Below are 11502 nucleotides of genomic sequence, written 5' to 3' on the forward strand. Positions count from 1 at the left end.
AACAAAATTAATCTCCCCTAAAACTCATTTGACTTGTCCTTGGTTTTGTTTTAAAAAAATGTGTCTCTTTTTTTTCAACTTCCCCTTATTGTTGCCACTTACTGAAAACACAAGCAGGCTCAAGTGTTTTCCTGACTGTTACTCAGAACAGAGTGCCGTCTGGCACTATTTTCATCTGCAGATTTTAAGGTAGCCGGCTTTGTATTTTCTCTTCTAATGGTAACACCAATGTATACATATTCCGGAGTATTCATCTGCTAAAATAGCGTAAACAAGGAATTAATTGGTGAACTATTTATAAGGTACATCTGGTCAACTGCTTGTTAATTGAAATATCTAATCATCTAATCACATGGTAGCAGCTCAGTGCATTTAGTCGTGTAGATATGGTCAAGACGCCCTGCTGAAGTTCAAACTGAGCATCAGAGAGAAGAAGACAGGTGATTTGAATGTGGCATGATTATTGGTGTGAAATGAGTCGCTCTGAGTAACTGTCAGAGGTCAGAGGAGAAGCGCCAGACTATTTCAAGCTGATAGGAAGACAACAGTAACTCAGATAACCACTGGTTAAATCCAAGATATGCAGAAGAGCATTTCTGAACGTACAACACATTAAACCTTAAAATAGATGGGCTACAGCAGCAGTTGGCCACCTGTCAGCCAAGAATAGGAAACTGAGGCTATAATTTTGTACCAGGTCATCAAAACTGGACAGTAGAACATTGGAAAAATGTCGCCTGCGCTGATGAGTCTCAACGTCTGCTGCAAAATTCTGATTTTGGCGTCAAAATATATCATAAAAAACATTAAAGCATGGCTCTATCCTGCCTTGTATCAACAGTCCAGGCTGGTGGGGGTGTTGTAATTCTGACACTTTGAGCTATTTAGTATTAACTGAGCATCATTTAAATGCCACAGCCTACCGAAGCGTCATTACTGGCCATGTCCATCCTGTTATAAATAATAATAATAATAATAATAATAATAATAATGTTTATTTGTATGGCACTACTTAAAACCAGTGTTACAAAGTGCTTCCCAGAAACGGATTTTAAAAGAAGAAATTACAGGAGACATTATGAAGAAATTACAAATCAATAACCATAGTGTATCCATCTTCTGATGACTGCTTTTAGCAGAACAAAGCACCATTATCACAAAACTCAAATAATCTCAACCTGGTTTCTTGAACATGACAGTGACTTCACTGTACTCAAATGGCCTCCACCGTCACAAGCGCTCATTCCAGTAGAGCACCTTGGGGACGTGACAGAATGGAGATTCACATCACAGATGTGCACCCAACAAACCCATCTATGAAGAATGTTTCCAGCATCTTATTGAATGTGTGGCACTATGAATAACTAAAGTAGTTTTAAAGGTAAAATGGGTCAAACCTGGTATTAGCAAAGTGTGACCAATAAGGTGTATTTGCTTTTTAGATACATATACTTTATGTGAATATGAAGATGAAATGATGAAATCAAATGACAAATTAGGAAAAGCATAATTAAATGAGTGCTAATTAAATTAATGATGCTTGTTGGGACATAGAATGGTGCCATGTTACTATTGGTAACACCTGTTCTACTAAGAAACGCCTAAATGTCATCTGTGAAACAGTCCTGTGGTGAGTGGAGAAAAATGAAGTGGTAAACGTGCTAGTTTCTTTGCTTTGCTTTGTGATAAAAGATTATGCTTCTCTCAGTATTGAAAAGCCAGTAATGCTCTAAAAGAAGTTCACCTAAGAAAAACTGTCGCACTGTTTTCACTGGTGGATTTACAAGTGTGTTTATGGAATAGGGCAGGGCTACAGATAATAAATTGTCTTCTGATATCAGTGAACCTCCATGGCACTTTGGAATAAAAGGATTTGCTCCTGCCACCCGTCTCACTCTCTGGGTGAATATCAGCATTTCACCAATAGATGTCACTGTGGTGTAATGTGGCACACTTGTGTCCTGCCCAGTTTTGGGGAGATTTTAAAATAGCACCAAAACAGCAGCCATGCCCGATATATTTATTAAATATAATTTGAATATATTCCGCCATTTCACTTCGTACTCAGTGATGTGTAACTAACATTATAATCAATCCTCCCCAATGTCCTGGCTGAGTCATTCTAAAACATTTCACTGTGGATTTCAAACCTGAATCTGTTGTTGTGATAAACGGAAAATCTAGGCTGCCTGAGGGCAGTACTATTGTGGATAAAGGCTGCTTGGTATGACAATCAATCTATAAAGCTGCGCCTGAGAGTTAAATCAATATTATTTCACTTCCACTCAAACTTCCACTGAGAGAGGGGGGAGCAGAGTTCCACTGAAGCCAGCGTTTAGTCACTGCTGAACCTGCTTGTACCACAAACAGACAAGAACCAACAGCTAACACTTGGAGAGATTTCAGGATTTGCTCATGTTGTTGCCATATATTATAACCTTTTTGTATTATTCAGGCCGAGCATACAAATCCATTGCTTCTCAGGTGTGTTCTTCAATATCTACAAGCTTGTGACCTGAAAATAAATAAATTGGCATTCCCACTGTGTCACTTCCCTCCGCCTTTCCCTCAAGGTGACTCCTCCATCTGCACCCTCCCTGGTCTTGCCAATACCTCTCTCTGCAGTAACTGTGGTATAGTAACCAGGATCTGATTCCCCTCTTGTTTTTCTGAGCTGTCACCATCTCACCTGTTTCAATGAACTAAGCACATCAATCAAAGCTCTGCAGCGTTGCTCCTGATCTCTGTGTGCGTGTGTGTCTGTGTGTGTGTGTGCGAGGGAGAGGTGTGTACGTGGGTCATCAAAGAAGGCTAGTCTAGTCTCTATGAAAGAAATGTTTGATTAAAACAACATCTGAATATATATATTGTTAACATAGTTCCTGATGACACACACAGTCCTTCCTATTCCATTCATGTCTTCATCTCCACGGCTTGCTGTTTTAGGGTTGAGGTGTGTCTTTGTACTGGCTTCATTTCAACGCACAGCACTCCCATTTTAATTACCCTCTACTTCACCCCTGCTCGGTTTGCTCTAAGTGATTGGAAGGAGGAAGGGGAAGGCAAAATAAAGAGGAGATTGATGCGAATGTTTAAAAATGTAAATAGGAATGGGTGGTCTGTCATGGGGAAAGATGGAGGAGAGGGCATCAAATAGAGAGGAGGAAGCTGAATTTGTGGTTCCTTGCATCAATCCAGTGACCTGTTTTCATGCTTTCTTCATGCTTTCCTGACTTAATCACGCTCATAAATTCCACACGCCATGCTTTTGACACTTTGCAGTGAGCGATGGACATGTTGCTACCTGGTGCTGTTGGCACCTTTACACTGCTACTGACGACTCCCTGTGTTTAGCCGACAATGCAGCAGCTACAGGCTCAGCCACCTTCTCCGGGGGATCTTGTGGCTGCCGCTCCCTCCATCACTCAGTTGTTCAAGGGTTGAGCCACAACAACTCAATTACACATTCATTTCACCCGCACAGTCAAGCAGCCAAGCTCCCCTCCCCCTCGTGCTCCCCATTTCTTCCCTGCTTTGCTCTTTCTCTCTGCCGACGCCCACCGTCTCCATCGCTACATGATGTGGCTCAAAATTTCCACCCATTGCACCTTTAACCCCCCACCCCTCTCATTTTTACCCCTCTTTCACGGTTTGCTTCACATCAGCAGAGAAATACACATAGGACTCAAGCAGAACTGCAGAGAGATTGTGGGGTTTGGAGGCCAAAAGAATAAAAATGAAAGGCGAGGCACTTGGAGAAAAACAGCATGAAATAGTGTGAAATGTGAGGGGAGGACAGAGTAAGAGTGGAGTGGGAGGAAGGTAAGGTTTTCTGGAGGGAAAACAGGGGGTGAGTGGAGAGACTGGCTAATGATATATTGATTTGGCTGGGCCCGGGGCAAATATGTAGGAGTATGTGGGAGGAGGAGAAGAGTCACAGCTTGCAGATGTCTTAAAACACCTGAGTGGGATACGCTTTGTTTATTGCATGCTTATACTGGGGGGAACAGAAGCACAGTTTGTAAACATCTTTAGGCATAAAACACAGTTTATACATATAGCGCTTGCACCTAACGAGAAATTTTAAGTACATTTTAAATGGGTAATAACTCAGGAATAACAGAAGCATAGATGTCAGCAAGATTGCTGAGCTGGAACAGAATGGTATCTTCTGGCTATGAAGGCAAGCACTTAGATGGTGGGCTGTCACTGGGGATCGTATTAGGTGAGATCCCCAAGAGTGGGGGGACTAAGTGGAGGGATGAAGGTGAAATTAATGGCTTTTTCTACATCTTCCTCTCATCAATTTGGTGTTCATGTGCCCATGCACTCATGCCCCTTTGGCCAAAGCAGAAGACAGATGCTGATATTGATTATTAAATATAAATACATCTCTTCTAGATGGATGGCTCGCTCTTTATTGATTCTAAGAGTCAATTGAGAGATTATGATAATAAGAAACATGCTCTGGGAAGAGTCTCACTGTTGGAACGACCACACAGACGGCAGTGGGTGTAAAATTTAAGAGATAATACATTAATTTAGGAAATTCATTGCCACACTGGCAGTTTGTTAATTTGATTTCTTACCTGGCTGCTGCGACAGTTCCTCCCTGTTGTTCTTATGTTATACCAGATTCCTGCTCCTGCTGTTGCATGTGAAATTATCTGCAATACTGGCTGAGACAGTGGTTGGCATGAGCAGTCATCCGGAGAGAAGAGTTGGAGACTTCATATTGTGTTCTTTGTATTAGCGCTCAAATTAATTAGACCATTCTGAGTAAGCCTTCCTTCCTCCCTTTGGACCGCGATAATCACTTTTTTCTTTGGAAAATTCAAGTCGATGTCTACTGCACTTCTTCTTGTCTTTTCCTCGCTTAAATCTCTCAAATACTCGTTTCTTCACCTACTACTTTAGTGGCTATTTTCTCCACTTCTACAAAACTAACTCTCAAGCTCCCTACACCCTCACTCCACTCCCTCCAGCTCCAAACCCCCTCACAGTTTCTCCTTTCTTTCATCTCTCTGTTACTGCATGCAACAAGCAGCACTTTGCACCTTAGGAACGTGATCCAGAAGCAGATTATATACACTGTATTCTCAGCTTTACATTAAAGTGTTGCAGTCCTTTCCTCTTTCCTTCAGCCTTACCTTCCACTTTACTGCCCTCTCCTCCATCCCTAATCAGTCTGTTGTGACATGATAGCAAAGCCTGTGAGAATTGGGAATAGAGGGTATGGAGTAGCGATGAGTGAGGATTTGAGAAAAGGTTGACATTAGGGAATAAGCCCCTGTTACCCTGACTACCACAAAAAGCCATTCATTTGTGTAAGAGGACTTACATGCCCCACATGATTGCCAGCCCCTTGTGATAGGCAGATAATTTAATTCCTTATAAAGCTGAACAAGCCTCAAGTGTGTCTGCTTGTCTCCGTCTCGCCCCTCTGCTCTTTCATAAAAAAACATCATTTTTATTAGGTTTTACTACATCTCTCTTTTTAGCTGAATCTCAGTTTTAAATGTTTTAGCCTTAAGGCTAAGTCCTCACTGAAAGACTTCCAGTTTTTTGCATTTATTATTTGTTAACCTTGATTTTTGTCAAGAAGTTTCATTTAAATTGAGATCATATTTGCAAAGCTAGCATGCTCTAAACCTGCTTCCTTTCCAAAGGCTGGCAAAGATCAACTTCTTTAGTTGCAGTTTCATATCTTTCTGAATACAACAAAATGTTTCAAAACACCAAGAAAGCGAAAGAGACAAGGTTTCACAAGGTTTCACACTGGACTTCACAACCTAATAGGTGATGTCAGTGGTGGTAGTGTCCATCCAGTCTGCCAACAAAAACAGATACCAGGGGATGACGTGAGGCGTACCCAGGCTTGTTGGTGCTGGCACTACACACACACGACCAATGGTGAAACCTGAGAGTTGACTATACACATGCTTTCAGAACTGGTATTACTTACTAATTTTACAAACTCATATTATTTGTTTAACATTTTCTCTGTGGCTGTTGCCTCTAAACAGTCACATTTAAACAGTGAAGCCACACATTCATATCTTATGATTTTAATTAACAATTACAAAATACTTGATCAACCTTTTTATTTCATCAGTTGAAGATGACATGAAAAAATATTTTGTTGGAATTAGAATCCCCATAGCGTACATCTGCACCACGGTTTTGCAGTTTATTCCAGTATTGGCATGCTCTAAATCTGTGTTCCTCAGCTTTTACGGCTAACTTAAACAGCGACACTCTCTGTTAAATATCTCATCAACTCTGATGCTTGATAACTATGAAAACTGGAATACTGAGACTTTCTGAATGTCAGCAACAAATTCTTGAGTAACAATCTGAAAGGTACACATCCCTTTTTGTCCCGTCTTCCTTCTCTCACCCTTAACTGGTTGCCCCTCTTTGTGCCTGGTTCTCCCGGAGGTTTCTTCCTGTTAAAAGGGAGTTTTTCCTTCCCACTGTCATCAAATGTTTGCTCAAAAGGAGTTGTTTGATTGTTGGGGTTTTCTCTCTTTTATTGTAGGGTCTTTACTTTACAATATAAAGTGCCTTGGGGCAACTTGGGGCAAATTGAACTGAATTAAAAAGGTACTGTGAAAAATGGTGACCAGTGAGTCAATAATAGCACAAGGACAGCACAAGGATTCAGAAAATCTCTAGTCAGTTTGAAGTTTCAAATTTAACACTAGCCAAATTCGCAAATACTATATTATCCACTAGAGTTTCACTGAAGATGATGAATTGCATAGAAACATCAAAGCTTTCTCTCTTTGGAGAAATGAAATTGTAAACAAGGTCTAAAGGTCGAACAGAGATCATCATTAGAGAGAAACCCTGCCTTGAGGTGTAGCCGATATCGACATAAACATGAACATAGAAAGGTGGTATCCTAGGTGTAGCTCGTTAAAATCTTGGATGAGTTCAAATCCCAGTGACCTCAAATCAAATCAAATCAAATCACTTTTTTATTGTCACATCACATGTGCAGGCACACTGGCACAGCACATGCGAGTGAAATTCTTGTGTGCGAGCTTCACAAGCAACAGAGATGTGCAAACACAACAACACAAACGAGCAAAATACAAGAATGGCCAACCTGAAACTAATAAATATATGTACAATATATAATAGTGTATGCATTTCTGGATGTGTATACTAAATATTTTCCTACGTGTGTGTGTGTGTGTGTGTGTATACACATTTTTACAAATTAAATAGTAAAAAAATAAAATAAAATAATAATAATAATAATAATAATAAAATATATAAAATATACAGAGTTGAATATGTGCAAAACAAGTGGCATTTATATACAGTGTGGAGTGCATAATGTTGAAGTTCCAGTAGTGAAGCTGAGGTGTCTATGACGTGTTCAGCAGTCTGATGGCCTGATGGAAAAAGCTGTCTCTCAGTCTGCTGGTACGGGACCGGATGCTGCAGAACCTCCTTCCTGATGGAAGCAGTCTGAACAGTTTATGGCTGGGGTGACTGGAGTCCTTGATGATCCTCCCCGCTTTCCTCAGGCACCGCTTCCTGTAGATGTCTTGGAGGGACGGAAGCTCACCTCCAATTATCCGTTCAGAGCACCGCACTACTCGCTGGAGAGCTTTGCAGTTGTAGGCGGTGCTGTTGCCGTACCAGGTGGTGATGCATCCAGTGAGGATGCTCTCAATGGCACAGTGATAGAAGGTCCTGAGGATGCGGGGGCTCATGCCGAATCTTTTCAGTCTCCTGAGAAAGAAGAGGCGCTGCTGGGCCTTCTTCACTGTTTTGTTTGTGTGTACTGACCACGTAAGATCCTCAGCCAGGTGTACGCCAAGGAACCGGAAGCTGCTCACTCTCTCCACAGCAGCGCCGTTGATGGTGATGGGGGTGTGTACTTCTCTGCACCTCCGGAAGTCCACTATCAACTCCTTTGTCTTTGCGACGTTGAGGGTGAGATGGTTGTCTTGACACCAGTGGGTCAGGGCGCTGACCTCCTCCCTGTAAGCCGTCTCATCACCGTTGGTGATAAGACCCACCACTGTAGTGTCGTCCGCAAACTTCACAATGATGTTGGAGCTGTTAGTGGCTGTGCAGTCGTAGGTGTAGAGTGAGTACAGGAGAGGGCTCAGTACACACCCCTGTGGAGCACCAGTGTTCAGTGTGATGGGGGATGAGGTGATGCTGCCCAGTCTGACCACCTGGCGTCTGTCAGACAGGAAGCTAAGGATCCAGCTGCAGAGGGAGCTGCTCAGTCCTAGATCCTGCAGTTTCCTGTCCAGCTTCGAGGGAACGATGGTATTGAATGCTGAGCTGTAATCTACAAACAGCATCCTCACATACGTGTCTCTCTTCTCCAGGTGTGACAGGGCAGTGTGTAGTGTCAGGGCTATGGCATCATCAGTGGACCTGTTGTGGCGGTATGCAAACTGTAGAGGGTCCAGTGAGTCAGGTAGTGCAGAGCAGATGAAGTCCCTGACCAGCTTCTCGAAGCATTTGCTTACGATGGGGGTCAGGGCTACAGGTCGCCAGTCGTTCAGTGAGGAGATGGTGGAGGATTTGGGTACAGGGACGATGGTGGCCATTTTGAAGCAGGCTGGGACTACAGACAGAGAGAGGGAAAGGTTGAAGATGTGCGTGAACACTCCAGCCAGCTGAGCCGCGCATGACCTGAGGACGCGGCCGGGAATCCCGTCCGGACCAGTAGCTTTGCGTGCGTTCACCTTCCTGAAGCACTTCCGCACATCCTCCTCAGACACAGTGTGCGCACTGACGTCATCATCAACCTCAGAGTCAAGGTCAGAGGTCAAGTCTTCTGAAAATCTTGTGAATAGGATAACTAATATAAGAAGGAAGTCACCTAGGATTTTCAAATTCATACCACAGGTGCAGCAACAAAAAATCTCGCTCAAGTTTGAATATCAGTGACCTTGACCTCAAGGTCAGAGGTCAAATTTTCTGAAAATCACCTAGGATTTTTAAATTCATACCATCTACTGGGAGTCTGAGGGGTAGCATTGGCAGCTGCCAGTATTTAAAAAAATATGCAGTCTGTGATTGAGAATATCATTCACAACAACTAAAAACAAAAGCAAACGCATATGATGAATAATATTTATTTTCTTGACGTACCTGAATTTGAGGGGCGGCGCGGGTTGTTTTCTTTTGCTTTTCAATATAGTTTTCTCAGTGCACCTCCAGTCCTAACATATTTGTTTGGCAATTGAAAAGTGGCCGGTTTGATTCCAGCCATAAACACAAATCCCCTTTAGGATTGCATATCAGGAAGGGCATCCAGCGTAAAACTCAAATCACAACATGCAGAGCTGAAAGTTTCTGGTATATATGGCTTTCTCTGTGTTTCTGAAGGCCAAAGTTTCGTTCACTCAAATAAGATTAGACACAGAGCCTCTTCTTTCATTTTCCCTTTCCATCATTCTTTCATTTCTCTGTCTCCTCACAGTCTATCTAAGCCCCCATCTCATGCCATCGCAATGCTTCTTTGTGGCACCTGGCCCTCACTGCTTCCTCTGTGAAATAGCTTTCACACTCAGTAACCTCTGTGGAATGTGAATGAAGCTGCTGCAAGGGTCATTTTTTACTACCTACCAATCACAGTCCTATGATGTGACAGCGGAGTCATAAACACATATGCATGTGCACACACACACACACACACACATACACGTATACATATATATATATGTATATAATATATATGTGCAAAAACCCAAACAAAAGACCCTTAAACTGTGGTTCTTTTGCAGCTTGTGTACTGGTGCTGTGCTCCTCAGAGCAGTAAATAAATAATGAGAACACGGTTAAAATTCTGCCAGTATTCCATTGCTCTGCTGCCTTTTGCCTCACGATAAAGAAAAGGAAGGCCTCAGTGGGAATGCAATTTCTCTTTTTTCTTTCATTTTTACATATTTCTGTTCCCCTCTTCTTTTATCTCCCTGCGATTATTCCCTTTTCTCTACTCTTTTATGTCTCGTTCTCCCTTAAAAAAACTTCTTTGCTGCGTCTGAAATTCACTGCTGTTGTTACCTTGCTATTCCTGAGTGTTTGCCATTAACATTTTTGCAAAACAAAAGCTCCCAATTCATCTCTCTTGTTCATTTTAGCAATGCGGAATGTGCCAGAAACACACAAAAAAGAAAAAAAGTGAAGCACTTCACATTAGAAAATAATTTGCATCTCCTTTCTTTTAAATTTCTCCAAAGGTACTCATTATTTAAAAATACTTTTAGCAGTATATTTTTTCCTTTCTTTTAAACCAGTAATTGTCATTATCTTGTCTCACCGCACCTTTAAGAACCACCAAGTTTTTTATGTATTGAAATGACAACTTAAAAGGAAAAGAATTACATGCTAAATGCTGATAAATTACGCCAACGCAGCTCCCATAGAGGACTACCAAAAAGGATTTAAATGCTTTTAAGCTTTTCCATTTAAAAATGCCCTTTTTAAAAAAATGTCAGGACAAAGGTGAAGTTGAGTGGAGATAGAGAAGGGCGGCGACCTGCAGGCTACGTCCCCTTTGTTCAGGTGGGAATGAAAGAAGCAGTGGTGGGTAATGTGAAATGACAACCACTGGTATTTAAACTGGAGACAGATCATAATGCGAGCCAGATCTGTCCGTTTAAATGCGATGCTCTCTACTTTTCTCTTCCTTGTGGAACGGACAGTTGATATTTCAGAGGATAATAAGATAACACTCTGACATTTTGTATTGAGATGAAGATCTAAAGCGGACAGATTGGGGCTGAATGATGCACATGAGCGCAACAGATAACAAGACGACGAGATCGGCGTGTGTGTGTGTTTCCTGTGAGTACTGCTAAGTGTGTGGGGTGCATTCGGTATTACTGGCTATGCAGCAAAATACATGTAAGCCTGTTGAACCAGACACAGCCACCATGAAATCCTGTTTCAGACTGGCTTACAGCGAATAACACACACAAAGGGGAGGCTGAATGTGTGTGAGAGAGACACAAAGAGGGAGAGAGAGAGCAGCAGATAAAAACAAACTAAGTGGCACAGGACTAGATGTTGACAAAAGGGTGGTCTTAATTAAATGGCAGTTAATAAGGGTCTATGTGTGATGTATTAGAGAGGATTCACACATATAAAGATGGAAAAACAGAAAAGTGGCAGGCAGAAAATTAAAAGGCTAATCTGAGTATGGCAGCATGTCATTCTTGTCCCATGGAGCGTCTCACTTTTCCAGCCTTGTGGTACTTGGCATTGGCGCTGCAGCAAAGGTGCCACTAAAGCCTTTCTAAATAGAAAATAAGTGGTGTTCTGAGTGTGAGCACAGAACTCCACAGGGAAAACTAGGGAGGAGGAATTGTACCCACAAATATCTCCCAGGCTGTGCAGATAGTTAATATGAAACATCTCCATATGCCTCCGCCTCACCCTCCCCTCAGCAGGTCATTTTGATTACTGCAGAAACCCCTTGTTTCCACCCCTTCTCCACTTCACCAGTGATCTCCCACA

This window comes from Aulonocara sp. 'chitande type north' Nkhata Bay, linkage group LG20 (assembly GCF_057382095.1).
Source record: "Aulonocara sp. 'chitande type north' Nkhata Bay isolate Kocher_YH1m ecotype deep benthic linkage group LG20, A_spYH_male_GT1.1, whole genome shotgun sequence".
NCBI classification, from domain to species: Eukaryota; Metazoa; Chordata; class Actinopteri; order Cichliformes; family Cichlidae; genus Aulonocara; species Aulonocara sp. 'chitande type north' Nkhata Bay.